Source organism: Vipera ursinii (genome assembly GCF_947247035.1).
Source record: "Vipera ursinii genome assembly, chromosome: 2".
Taxonomy (NCBI): domain Eukaryota; kingdom Metazoa; phylum Chordata; class Lepidosauria; order Squamata; family Viperidae; genus Vipera; species Vipera ursinii.
This window is the reverse complement of record NC_139513.1, coordinates 39,708,205-39,723,266: the sequence shown is the minus strand read 5'-3', so window position 1 is coordinate 39,723,266 and position 15,062 is coordinate 39,708,205. Positions and strand designations below refer to the sequence as shown.

The window sequence follows — 15,062 nt, the reverse complement described above, 5'->3', positions numbered from 1 at the left end:
AGACTTCAGTGAAATTTGTTGGTGATTTATTTAAATTTCACCTGATTTGTTTACTTAGTTCCAAAGAGATTTATTTATTTCTTAAAATATTTACACTCTTTCTACCAGCTTACGTATTTCGAAATGGGTTAGTTTACTCCAGACATGTCAAACACAAGGCCCAGGGGCCGGATCTAGCCTGCGAAGTGGTTTCATGTGGCCCGTGAAGCCATCCTGGAAACAGTGAGGTAACGGCCCCCACTGCCTTGGCCCTGGCCCAGAGACCCTCCTTCTGCCAGAGACCCTCAGATCTGTCCCACTCCTGCCCAGGCCCACATAGGCACCCTTGATGCCAATGATGTAGAGCTGGCCATGCCCACCCAGTAGGCCATATGCACTGTAGCCACGCCCACCCAGGCCATACCCACCCGGCCCCCTGAGGGCAACCGCAGTGTTGATGCGGCCCTCAATGAAATTGAGTTTGACACCCCTGGTTTACTCTATACAATACATAAAATGTAAAACAGTGAAATAATATTTTCAGAATTAGAAACAGAAATAAAATATTTTGAGAAGACACAGTGGGGTGTGAACAGACTATTGCTGAGTCTTGAAAGAGGCTTCACTGGCAATGTGAAACAGAATAGTACCCTCAAGTTGGCTCCAGGGAGAAGACACTCTTAAATAAGGCCCTCTTATAACATACAGTTGTTCTCCCGACCTGCAATTTTACAATCAGTTTCTAATAGAATGAAGGCTACTGCTAAGCTTGTAAGCCGCCCTGAGTCTTCGGAGAAGGGCGGGATATAAATGTAATAAAAATAAAAAAATAAAAATAAAATAAAATAAAACTTAGAAAGTGGAAAATACTGGAGTCGACAACTAACCTCTTAGTTCATTTGAATCTCAAGAGTATTTTAGTATTAGGAGAAAGATGTCTAAGTTGCACAATTATACCAAGCACAAAAAGAGCCTTGGTGGAGCAGTGGGCTAATGCCTCCTTAAGTAACACCAGCTGCCTGCAACTAGTGCAGGTTCGCATCCCACCAGGCTCAAGGTTGACTCAGCCTTCCATCCGTCCGAGGTAGGTAAAATGAGGACCCAGATTGTTGGGGGCAATAAGCTGACTTTGTAATAATGCTGCTGGGGTGTGTGTGAAAGCCCTAATAAGCAGGCATATACATAGAATGAAGGCTACTGCTAAGCTTGTAAGCCACCCTGAGTCTTCGGAGAAGGGCGGGATATAAATGGAATTAAAATTAAATTAAATTAAAAATAATCATTTTTCAAATGTATATCAGTGTTAGCATATTAAAATCAGCTTTGCACAGGGTAATAGAAATATGAATAGGCTGATGTAGAAGGTTGTTTTCAAAGTTATATATTGACAGCACTGCACAGTTTAATCTACATTCTGTGACAACTCTGAAAGTGATGATTTAGATGTAAGGTTCAGTTCATGAAAAAAAAAGTGGGATCCTATTTTCCAGAACATGGAGTAGCAATGTGATCTAATCTTCACAATGAAATGGTACTAAGCCTAAAAAACTGCACAAACACAAGAAATTTGTGGCAAAAATCACAGTACTGTAATTGCACCAATCACTCTAACCACTGCACTCATCTATTTCAAGTCTCTAGGGCAGGGGTGTCGAACTGCCGGCCCGTGGGCCGGACGTGTCATGAAGAAACTCCACCCACCCCATTGCCGGCAATGGGGAAAAAGCTCCGATAAGATGCGTGACATCACGTGACGTCGTGAGTTTGACATGTCTGCTGTAGTGCATTTGTTAAATTTTGTAATTCCTCTCCAGTTAAGGAGAGGACTTGAGATTTGCCCACAAGTGCTCTGTAGAGCTGGTCTTTGTGTGGAGACCTCAAAACAGTGGTCTCCAGTGAGTTAGAGCTCTGGGAGACCAAGAAAGAAAAGGTGTCTTTTTTTTTTGAAAGTAGGTCAGTCAAAGATTGGAAGAGACTTGCTTTCAGGTATTTTAGGGGAAATTTTATTTCAGTCCTTCCTGGTTAAATGCTACAACAAAAACTACCATTTGTACAGTAGCATTGAACAATTTATACAATCTATTTAAAAGAAACCTGTTTTTCTTTTAGAAGAAAATCACTTTTGAATAAAATCTTAATTGTTCCATTTGTTCAAAGTCCCCCTCTTTTTTTAAAAAAATAATTAATTTTGAAAGCTTATCAAGAGCTTCAAGGTAAAGGCAGAAAAAGAGTTAAAGAAGATATAGATGTTCTTGTAGCCTCAAATTGAACAGAATAAGTAAATATCTAACTCACTCCCCACCTTCAGGTAATTTTACAACTTCAACAAAATTAGTCAAATTGTTTAGTTTCCATGTGGGGTGGTTTTGAATGTTTTGAATTTTTTTCTGTACTAACATTTTATTAATGTTATTTGATACAAATATCAATATTAGCCTAGAAATTTTCAGCACTGAACTTTTGATTTCTTGTCCCCAGTACTTCACATATGTGGGATGCTTTTTGCTAGAAGTTTACGACACTTAGTTATAGCTAAAATATCAGGTTATTGCTTTGTTAATTTATAAGAAATGTGATCTTTAAAATGTGAAGATGCAATTCTTCGCATACAACTGCAGAAAGTATAAACAATATCTTTAATATAGTGGTTTCATAATAATTGAGATATGGCAAAATTGAGCTGTGACTAGTGACTCTTTATCTCAAGTTGTAACTCTGCTCTTGATGACTAAGTTGAACCACAACTTTGGGAAGTAAAGGACAAAAAGGAAATACTTTAGTTTTAATTATGAGAAAGGAAGGCTAGGAAACCAAATGTTTATAATATTTTCAATCCTACAATCAATTTGTGAGTACAGTAAGACCTGAGTAGCAGATGGACCTGGCCCCATTCGTGCCAAATACAGTCATCTTCAGCCAGTCTATTGACTGAACTTTCATTCTCTAAAGCCAGATGTCTTTAGCAGTTCTTCTACATATGGCAGAAATTCAGCTGAGAAGTCTTAGAATTTAAAACAGTTTCTAAAGAGCATGTACCGAGGTTGAGAAAGAAACTGAGAAACCATTTTATCACCAGCATCTTTTCTATTGTATTTATAGCACAATCTATTTAATATCACATATCTGTTCTCACTTCAACACTGGATTTGTGTTGTCGTTTTTGTTTTGTTCTGTCTCTGAATTCTGTTGACTCAATAAGTTGTTTCTTCTCAGATGAATTTAGGAATCTGCTATGTCATTCAAGCTATCCAGTTAACCATTAGACTGGCATAGTCTACTAGTGGGCTTCAGTGTGTCTGGCACAGAATTTCCTATCATATGGTTTGTATCTTCAACATGTAGCATAGTGAATAAACATCCATGGTCCAGCAATTTAAAGAAAAAGAGGAAAAAAATTGTTTTGCATATTCAGAAAATACTAGTGTTCTAGTCATCTACTAGGGCTAGAAATTTAAATTACCGTAAAAGAAAATACGTCTCCTGAGATTTTTCTTTGTGAAATCTGGTTATTAGTATATTTTCAGAGGTTTCTTGAAGGGCAGCACAATGACAGGCATAATCATATGTTCAAGAATCATATTAGGACCATTTTGTTACCAATATATACTGCAGAGGACAAATTTAGGACCAGAGATATATTATATGATAATCCTAAAATGCTTTGGGATGACTAGTCAGTTGGTAAAGAACTCTTCAATGAGGCTAAATGCCTGCCCTTATTGTAATATGATCATTATAAATAATTTATCAGGGTCTCTGTTAAATTTTAATTTGGTTTCTTTATCCCAGCTGCATCGACATAGATCTCCATATGGTCTTGAACTTATAACCATTAGAAAGTATGACTGTGCTGAATGAAGGAATATATGACCTATACTTGACATTATGGTTGTTGCAGTGCCCCGAGAGTCATGTGATCAAAATCAGGGGCTTGGTAATCTGCCCACTGTTACGACCAATTGCAGGGATGCTGCAACGCCCCCGACACCTATCTTTCCTTTGCCCTGTTGGATCCCTTGGGCCGACTTTGTTCCACAGATGTGTCTGTCATTAATTAAATCAAAATTTAATTAGATTTCCTGAAATTAAAAATGAAATTTATGATTGTCTGATTTAAGCCTGTTATCACAGGTTGAAAGCAGAATGAACTAGTTTACTATTTATGCAGTGAAAGTAGTAATAGCAATAGCAATCGCCCTTAGACTATATACCACTTCACAGTATAGCCCTCTCTAAGCGGTTTACAGAGTCAGACTACTGCCCCCAACAATCTGGGTCCTCATTTTACCAACCTTAGAAGGATGGAAGACTGAGTCAACCTTGAGCCAGTGAGATTCGAATTGCCAAACTACTGGCAATTGGGAGTCAGCAGGATTAGCCTGCAATACTGCATTCTACCCACTGCACCAATTTTAATTCATGTAATGTATTAAAACATTACACAATATTTTCTGTGTATGGATTCTCAAAAGAATACATTTTAAACTTTAGTAATGCAAAGTTATGGCTTAATTTATAATATGTTGCAGTGTTTAATTATTTCCAAGACAATTTTTAAGAATTATTATTAACCGAAAAGACCAGTGCTTTTTCTGTATATTGACAGAACATGTATAACAGAGGTCCCCAAATTTTTGGGCATCAGGGACCGGTTTCATGGAGAGAAGTTTTTCTGCGGACCAGAGGGGGCATGGTTTTGTGTGTTGCCTGCATCCCACAGATGGGGCTTCGCTTGTTTTGTGGCCAGGTTGCTGGCATGCTGCGGCCCGTTATTGGTCCATGGTCCGGAGGTTGGGGATGCCTGATGTATAGAACAATCCATGTTCTATGCCAGACATGTCAAACACAAGGCCCAGGGGCCAGATCCGGCCCGCGAAGTGGTTTCATGTGGCCCATGAAGCCATCCTGGAAACAATGAGGGAATGGCCCCCACTGCCTTGGCTCCAGCCCAGGCCAGCCAGGAGTCAATGTACAATTTTGTGGTGGTCATCTATGCTGAAATACATTCAGTCTTAGCTCCACAAGGCCATCTTGAAGTATATAAATATAATAAAATAAAAATAAAATAAAATAAATAAATAAATCTGGAAACAGTGAGGGACTGGCCCCTGCCACATTGGCACTGCCCCCTGGGTGCACGCTGGGGAGGTATCACCCTTTGTAAGGAATGAAGAAATGCACCTTTGCCTGGAAGAGGCCAGCACATGGCCCTGCCTACTTCAGGCAGGCTAGGGGCTGGGCAGCATTGCACCTCTCTTCAGATTCGTGTCACCTGGCTCAGCCTGTTGGCGCTGTGAGGAGAGTGCCCCGCTGCCTGCTGAAATTGGGCAGGCTGGGGGCTGGGCAGCATCGTGCTTCTCTTTGGATTTGCACTGCCTGGCTCAGTCTCTCAGCACTGTGAGAGAGTGCCCTGTTGCCTGCTGAAACCAGGAAGGCTGGGGGCTGGGTGGCGTCACGCTTCTCTTTGGATTCGTGCTACCTGGCTCAGTCTCTTGGCATTGTGAGGAGAGCACCCCGGTGCCTGCCAAAACTGGGGGCTGGGCAGCATTGCACAGGTAACATCGACTCTCTCACACTGCTCATGGCATCCCCTCCCCCAGAGCCCACCAAGCTGGATATAATAAATAATAATAATAATAATAATAATAATAATAATAATAATAATAATAATAATAATAATAATAATAATAATAATAATTTGGAAGGGACCTTGGAGGTCATCTAGTCCAAGTCATCTAGTTTCCTGCTAAGGCAGGAAACCCTATACCATTTCAGACAAATGGCTGTCCAGTCTCTTCTTAAAAACTTCCAGTGTTGGAGCATTCACAACTTCTGGAGGCAGGTTGTTCCACTGGTTAGTTGTTCTAACTGTCAGGAAGTTTCTCCTTAGTTCTAGGTTGCTTCTCTCCTTGACTAGTTTCCATCCATTGCTTCTTGTCCTGCTTTCAGGTGCTTTGGAGAATAGCTTGACTCCCTCTTCTTTGTGGCAGCCCCTGAGATATTGGAACACTGCTATCATGTCACCCCTCACCCTTCTCTTCATTAAACTACACATACCCAATTCCAGCAACCGTTCCCTATATGTGAAGTATGCGAGGGTCATGTGCTGGCCACTTCCAGGTGATGGTGTATTTCTTCATTCGTCATGAAGGATGACACTTCCCCAGCTGTATTTCTTGCCTGTTTTTCTCCCTCCCTTATCTCAAATATTTTTCCACCACTCTGTTCTTAGGAAGGAAGGAAGGAAGGAAGGAAGGAAGGAAGGAAGGAAGGAAGGAAGGAAGGAAGGAGAGGGAGAGAGGGTCTGAGGGAAGTCCTGCCTTAGTTGTGCCCTGCTGCCCTTTCACCATCCCCTTGCCCCCTCCTCCTGGCCTATCCTGGTGGGTCTCCCATCCTATTTCTAAGGAAGCTTTGGATACAAAGCCAGATCTCCTCACATGGAGAGGGAGTGGCCCTCACTCTTGACTTTGCCCTCGTATCCATCATGAGCAACCTGGCTAAGGAGAGCAAGCACAGCAGCTGGGTGCCCCTTGGGGAAGTCGGGCTGGGCTTAGTGCCACGGGTGCTTGAGGGCTGGGCTGGGCATTTGACCTTTGCACCAACATCCACCCCCCCCCATGGCCTGAGAGGAACAGTGAGGCTCCTTCAGGGGACCATGCCTTGGAACTTGCCCCGGTCTCATCTCCTTCTGCCAGAGACCCTCAGATCTGTCCCACTCCTGCCCAGGCCCCCATAGGCACCCTTGACATGAAGAATGTAGAGCTGGCCATGCCCACCCAGTAGGCCACACGCACTCCAGCCACGCCTACCCAGTAGGCCGTACCCATCCTGGCCACACCCATACAGCCCTCCAACACAGCAATGCTGATGCGGCCTTCAGTGAAATTGAGTTTGACACCCCTGTTCTATGCAAATGAATCTAACTTCAACTTCAGAAATCATGCTTTTAAATCAGCTGCTAAGATAGTTCTAATTGGCAGAAATTGAAGGCAGGGCTTTTTCAGTGGTGGTCCCATGCTAAATACTGAGACAATGAGATGTGGGTTTCAATGAAGCTTTTCAGTCCATGTCGCCCACTGGACTGCTTCCCCCTATTCATTTCTTGGAGAGCCTTATGAGAAATATAGATAGGAAGGCTGTCCTGAAAGACTAGTAACGATACTGGCGTCAGCCAGTTGGAACCCGAGCTATTTTGCTGCAGCTGATATTTATTTATACTTCCTATTTGTACAGGAGTTTTCCTAGAACCAAAAGCCATGATTTATAAACAACAAAATTAGAGACTTCAAATTGCACGATTTAGATACATAGCACAGATCAATACAGAAAAGTTTGATGAACTGATGGCTTGGGCAAATAAGGAGAAATTTGGTTACTCCCTTCTTTGGGTTGCTGATATTCTCCTTAGGTTTATGCTTATTGAACATGCTAATATCTTTTTTGGGGGGGATTGTTCATTTTAATTGTTTGTTGTTGGATTAAAATTTACATGCATACCAACTCTTGAATTTCCACACGAATTAAAAGAACAGACAAGGAGGATAATTGTTTTATTATTTACTTACTTGTTAATCAAATGTGTATCTCACAAAAAGCAACTCTGGGTGGCGTACATACAATAATGGTTGATAGAAATGCTACTCTGTGCTACTCTGACACTGATGCTAAGCATGGTGGCCTTGCATACAGTGCATCCAATTAAAAATGGCATAGTACTTTGATACCCTGAATGTAGCACAAATGTGTGACACAATCTATATTTTTATAAAGATAATTAGTACAAGATGTGTAAAATCTCAAGTTTCTTCTCCAAAGAAATACTTGAAAATATTAAACTCGTGGTCAGTTAGGATAGTTCGAATATATGTTAGTTATTGAACTAATATATACATACATACACACACATATACATTCATTCATTCATAAAGGTAAAGGTAAAGGTTCCCCCGCACATGCGTGCTAGTCGTTTCCGACTCTAGGGGCCGGTGCTCATCTCCGTTTCAAAGCCGAAGAGCCAGCGCTTGTCCGAGGACGTCTCCGTGGTCATGTGGCCGGCATGACTAGACGCCAAAGGCGCACGGAACGCTGTTACCTTCCCACCGTAGTGGTCCCTATTTTTCTACTTGCATTTTTACGTGCTTTCGAACTGCTAGGTGGGCAGAAGCTGGGACGAGTAACAGGTGCTCACTCTGTTACGCGGCACTCGGGATTTGATCCACCAAACTGCCGACCTTCTGATCGACAAGCTCAGTGTCCTAACCCACTGAGCCACCGCGTCCCTCATTCATTCATACATACATACTATATATGTGTGGGTGTATATATTCATGTGGGTGTGTAATTTATATCTATCTATCTATCTATCTATCTATCTATCTATCTATCTATACACACACACACACACACACACACACACACAAATCCCCTCATACACTACATATAAATATAAATACTGTATACTGTCTGATTAGGATTTGTCAAGAAATTCTGAGAAATGTTATAGCCCAGCTTTGATGGACGTATGAAAGTAATGGTGCACTGAACATTTGGCTTGAGCTATTGGCAGTTTTTTTTTTGTTTCTGAATTGTTCTACTTATCCACGAATGCTTTGTTTTCTGCTTAAAGGGTTTTATTTAATGATGATTGGGGTAGTCCTCAATCTACAACAGTTCATTTAGTCACCTTTTGAAGTTACAACTGCACTGAAAAAAGTGACTTGTGACTGCTTTTCATATAACCGTTGTATCATCTTCATGGTCACATGATCAAAATTCCGATTGTAGTGTCCTGGAGTCATAAGACCTTATAAGCAAAGTCAATGGGGAAGCCAGATTCACTTAAAAGCTGTTTTACTAACTTAACAACTGCAATGATTCACTTAGCAACTGTGTCAAGAAAGGTCGTAAAATGGGGCAAAATTCACTTAACAATTGTCTTGTTTGGCAACAGAAATTTTGGGCTCAGTTATGATAGTAAGTCGAGGACTACCTGTATATTGTATATAATAAAAATAATAGTCATTTCTTGTTATTTTGTTCCAGCATCATGTATTGATATAAAATGTTCTACCTTTATCTTTTAAAGCATCTCAAGTCAACTATTATGGGGCTAATCTCTAGTTTACAATGTAGATCCACTTACTGCTGAATCCAGATGTAGTATATTTGGACAATGATGTGTGTACATCAAAACGCCTTGGTCATTGCAATCTTGGGTAGTCATGCTTTTAAGTTTTAAAGATGAATTTGCCTATTCTTACTTTCCAAAGGAAAAACTCAGGTACAGTACAAAGTTACAGTTATGAAGTCCTGATTAACTACAAGAATTGACATTCAAATGTCACACTGTAATCTTAAAAAAAGAAAGCGAGTTAGGGTTAGGGTTACTATACTCATATAAAACTAAAAACATGTGGAAGAAGGGTCCTAAACCTAAACCCATCTTACCAATTTTGCTATTTTTCTTCACTTTTTAGTTTTGATCATGAAAGTGAGTTGGGCATGGAGAAAAGTGCTAGTACAGTTGATCCAGAGGAATCCAGAGGTTAGAAAAGAATCAGTGTCATTTCCAACCTACATGCTTTACTGCTAAGATAAGCCCTTATGACCATTCCTTTATATATAGATAAACATAACGTTAAAGTTAACGTGCTTCTGCATGAATCAGATTTTAGTCAAAGGAGCTGTAAGGTTGATTGGTATATCATCTCCATTTTGGGTACATGTGTAGGTGTGTGCAAAGTGTTGTCCAAAAATTAATGGTACAAAAAATTCCTATCATTCTGCTCTACTTTCTGATGTTTACTCATAAAGTCGTGGTGCCTCAGACCACTCTACATAGGAAAGGAGAAGGCCTATTCTTTTCCTCCAGCCCATTTTTAAAATAAAATCAACGTACCTAGTGCTTGTGTTGACTTCTTTTAAAAAAACAAACCATTAGCAAGATAATATCTTCTTTGAAGCCAAAGGAGAGAGTTTATGATTGAGCTAGAATCTAAATCAACCATAATTTAAGTTCCATAGTTTAAATCTGGTTACTGTAGTAGCTTCAGTTCTGTGTTATTCCCAGGAGGAAAAAAAACGCCATTTTCCTGTTTTAAATATATCCAGTTTTCTCCCCCCTCCGTCTTAATTGTTCGGTTCCAGTTACCTGGATATATAAAATTATTTATATTAAATTTATATTAAATCTTTCTCTTAATATAACAACCCCTGAAAACTAACTCTTTGCGGTCAAGTTTGTCCTAAGAAATTGTGTGTGTGTGTGTGTGTACATGACCTGGATTTGAAGTTCTGACAGTTGGGCCCCCTGTGTAGTCACGTGACCTAACTTTGGGTGGCTGGCAACACAGCTGCATTGACAGCCCTTTGTAGCAGCCCACAGTTACATTACTGTGTTTTACAATGGTTTGGCCAAAAAAATGACACTTCCAATTTTATGCAAAACTGTACCTATAGTGATTAACGACTGTTGCATTTACTTAAACACTCCTGCAAAAAAGGTTGTAAAATTGGGTCTGTGATTTAACTGACTTGTTTATGACTGGTACGAGATATGTCTGTAATGAGCAGGCCCCATCACAGTCATATCTAAGGACTATCTGTGGTAGCTATTTTTCTTTTTCTAGTTTGCAATCTAGAAAAAAGAAAAAGTAAGAGTGGATATATCTATATATATTCTTAATTTTATTGTTCCTTTCGCCATTCCCTACATCTCTGGTCACATGCTCTTCCGCAACTTCTTGTTACCCTTCTTTCTCAGCTTATCTCTTTGATTGGTCAATCACTGTCTTTAGCAAGTTCAAAAAAATCATTTTTCCCATGGCGGTGTGAGAATTAAGGATATTGTATGATAGTTTGCACACTTCATTAAGTCACTTTTTTATATATTAATCCTTTCCAAACCATTGACCATTGTGGTTCTCCATATTGGCTGGCATAACGTGGTTAGAACCTTTACTAGTTCTTCTTCTGCATCTTGCCATATTTCAGTTCTTGTTGCTTTCTGCTTCGGTAATGGCTAAAGTGCTAATCTAACTTCCTCTTCTAGTGTTAGAGGTTCTTGCAAGTAGAGAGTATCTTCTATATCTTAGATCTTGATATCTCTGGTATACAACATTTCAGTATACTCCTTCCAATTTTGTTCAATCTCCTCTGAACCTTGGTTTCATCTATCGGAACCATGACATACTGTCTTTCCATTGATGTGTTTTAGCATATCACTTCTGAGCTCAGAGATCCTTTGAAAGACCATGTTTTTCCATGCCTATTTCCATTCTCAGTGTTTTTACAGACATTGCTGTGATGCAGTACTGCTTCTTGTCTCTTAATTGCTCTCTCAAACATTTCGTGAACTTCTTTAATTCATTCTATAATTCCTCTGATATCTGTCAATGAGGTATAGCAATAATATAATCAATATGATTTCTGTGTACTCCATCTGGAGGTGTACATGTATGGAGGTCTTCATTTAGTTGTTTGAAGACATTGTTAACTATGGGAAAATAATTGATGTGGCAGAACTTGGTAAGTTGGTCTCCTGTTTCATGTTGGCTCCCTAGGTCATACCATACGACTACATTTTCCTCCTTAATGTTTCCAACTTTGGCATTCCAGTCTCCAATCACAGGCAGCACCAATATTGCTTGAATGTTGCATCAATTCAGATCATATCCGGCCCTTTGGTTATCCTTGTCCAGCGCATGTGAGATCAGTTGGAAATTAGAAAATAAAATGTAAATAAATGCACTACAGTGTGTGGGAGAAGAAGCCAAGTGCCCTCCTTTATCAGCTGGTGAGAAAAATGGCTTTTCTGCACCTGTGGCAGAAGAGCAGTAACAGGGCTGAGGTGAGGTAATGCTCCACGCTATCCTCCCTCAACACTTGGGTGCAGGCAGAAGAATTAAGTTCAGCCTATTGGTTTGGTCCTCCACAACAGTCCCAGTTTCTCGTATGGCTTCTTGAGAAAATTAATTGGCCACCCCTGCAAGAGAGTCCACATTGCAGAAAACTTTCCTTGGATGTCCTTAGGTAAGCAACACTGGTCCTATCCTTTGCTTTTAAAACTTTATAAATAAAGGTGGCAGGGGATTCTACAGTTTAACCTACGTGTTACATTAATAATGTTGGTTTTGCCATTTAGCTTTAATAAATGAACCTGGATTCTGATCTTCAGAGAAGGAGTGGAAAAACCCTTGTTAAACCAAGTTCTCATACCTTTTGTGAAATTTTGACTCTGTCATACATTCCTTATCCTCTTAACTAAAACTCCCCCAAAACTATTAGGTTCTTCCTCCTAATAAAGTTATTTCGTAATAAATTGATTGCTATTTTTTGCACGATTTCAAGTTCTGCAATATATTTTTTGAAATGTAGTTACTCGTAAAAAATATCCATCACAATTTTGTACCGTTCTTCAAAAGGAGCTTAGAGATGCATTTCAGAGGGGGGGGGGAAATGTTAAAAGAATACTTCACCCTATTTTATCATTATTGGCTTTATAAAGACAATGTTGAATTGTTGCCTGTACAAATTTAGATTTTGAAAGTGTGCACTTGAGAAAAAGGGGAACATCAAGAAAATATCATTTTTTCACCTTTTACCCTTTTACTCCCATTATATGATTTTGTATTAGTTAACCCAGGGTGCAGAGTGCAAGTTCATGGCTGTGACAGCATGTTTGAAAGATGGGCTAAATGCATCATAAAGATCTCAGATGCTGTCATGCATTTGTCAGTTCTGGGAGAGCGATACTAATGAACTCCAATTTCCCCACTTACTATCTTTTCTCTTAAATTATTTCTCCACTTCAGAATCCTTTTTCCAACATTTTCAAAAAGCAGTGAATAAGAAGCTGACCTCTGCTCTGCAAGTTTTTGTTTTTCTCGGCTATTAATCTTGCTGAAATAGCTCTTTATGACTGTATTTTTCATTTTGCAATGCAAACATTTGTTATCTTTGCATTATAATAGTATCTTTTACTCAGCAAGGTATTTGCTTAGTCTTCAAAGAGGGTTATTGTTGAGATATGTCTTGTGTCTGCTTCCTATCATTTTGAGAATGCTTCAGGGAAATAATTGATTACTATTGATTGCTTAATTTTTTTTAAAAAAAAAAACAAAACCTAGATCCAAAGAGAAAATTGTTTCAGAAGGCTCTTTATAAAAGTATAAAGTTAAGCCTTATCTCTAGGATTTCAGCTCCCTTTTTCATATAGATTTGCATGAATGTAGGTGTATTAAGATAGGAGGAAATGTTAAGTACGTGAGTATTAAGACGTTAAATGAGAAGGGCAGCTGATTGGTAGGAAGTTGAATTAAGTTCAATCCTTAACGAGCTTTCTTTCAAACAAACCCCATTTTTTTCCTTCGCTACAGGTAGCCAATGCTTGGGCTATTTAGCCAACTGGATTGCTTGGTTAATAATAATGTAAAGAATCTTAGACCTATATTGTCCTAATCTCTCCATTTCCTCTCTTTAGCACACATTGCATTCTTTCTGTTCAATTATTTTTTTAATGTCTTGCTTAATTCTAATAAAAGTGTTGCAAGATGACATTCCTGCAGCATGCGTTATATTTTGGCTGAAGAAATAATTAAATTATTATTCAATCATGGATTTTTAACAGCCGCAAAGCAAGTGGATGTTAACTAAATGATGCAGTTTATTCCTTTCGTTCTTGCTGCCAGCTTGCTTCTTATCGAAAGGATGCCAGCTTTAAGTAAAGTGGTATCCAGATGGTAGTCGCATGACGCCCACTTGGTTACAGAGCCTAAGCAGGGAATACTGTAATTCGGCAGCCAGAACAAGCTGTGGGTCAGTGAAGGAGGGATGCCTGTTGCTTCACAGTTTTTGCATATGTAAATCTGTTAATGTTATGTCATTGTTGTGCGGTCTAAACATAAGTGTTGCCTTCCTCTGGGGCCCAGATGAACCTGGATAGCAGCCCAGTTAATGAAAATCAAAGGAGCTGCTTTGGCAAATGATGCTCCAGGCAGTCGCCTTGGTGTGAACTCTTTGCTTCTTGGAGATACTTATTTTCTCTCACCTGAAGTTTGTGCAGGCAGGAAGTTTTCTTTGATAGGATGAGTCCATGATAAGATGATAAAATGATAGGCTGAGCCCATGATAAGACTGGGCAAAGAGATTGCCAAAGTGAGTTGCACATCTATTTTTAGTTCCCCCAGTGTTGAAGACAATTCATTTGGCCCAAGCTGCGTCTGCCTTTCTAACACTTTCTCTGTCTGCCACTCTTCTGTACTCTTTTCATCAAGTACAGATGAGGCACACAGCCGTCTCAGAAAAGTCATGAACTATGTCGTCTGTGCAGTTTAACAGCCAACATCTGCTGCAGCAGCGGCAGCCTGATGGAAACAATTTTAGAAAAACGCTAAAGTGTTTTAACTTTTGTCTATCACTCAGGCTTTTGCAGTTAATTATTTGCAAGTAGATTTACTTCATGTAGATAGGCTATGAAAATTAGCTTACGGATGTGATTGACCATTACCAAATATTTTGAAAATAGAAGTTAAACCTGTCTGATTTTTGTTGTTTAGAACCAGAACAGAAGAAAAGTGAAAGTTCTCTTCAGAGGCCTACGAGCTGTGGAAGCCTTAATTTCTTTAAAGGCTAAAAGATATTTATATCAAATTTTAAAACTGCCAATCTTTCTCAGGGAAGGATTCTGAGCGGTCTAGAAATAAAATGTTGAAACATAAAACAGTATATTCAATTTAAGATATTCCATTGTTTTAGCTATATTACTTTTGAAAGTATTGAACGTTTATCTATGGAGATTCTCAGTCATCCAATTTATGGTTGTCCCACAGATGCTTTTTCAAAAGGCAACTGGATTTTGTTTTTCCTTGAAGATGATTCACTTCTTATCCAAGAAGCTTCTTCAATTTTACTGAACATTTATACTTCACATGAAAGTATTATTTTTATTTATTTGATTTGTTTTCTGCCCATCTCACCTTGAAGAATTTCTAATGTGTGGAGGATAAACAGTCTAATTTTAAACTTTTTCTAATTTTTTATTTATGCCATAAGGCTGCTTAAAACATATTTTTCTCTCTGTGTGT

General features: G+C 39.3%; 1 protein-coding gene across 18 annotated transcripts in view; it reads left to right on the top strand.

Annotated features, from left to right (window-relative positions):
• The window catches only part of FOXP1 (forkhead box P1), a 666,401-nt gene that overhangs the window by 28,813 nt on the left and 622,526 nt on the right, over positions 1-15,062 (top strand). Inside the window, exon 2 of one of the 18 annotated variants that reach the window (XM_083354301.1) lies at positions 11,918-12,009. The exons of the other annotated variants lie outside the window; for them this stretch is intronic. The gene's annotated coding sequence lies outside the window, so the exon portion shown is untranslated. The remainder of the gene's footprint in view (positions 1-11,917; positions 12,010-15,062) is intronic. 18 annotated transcript variants of the gene reach the window in all.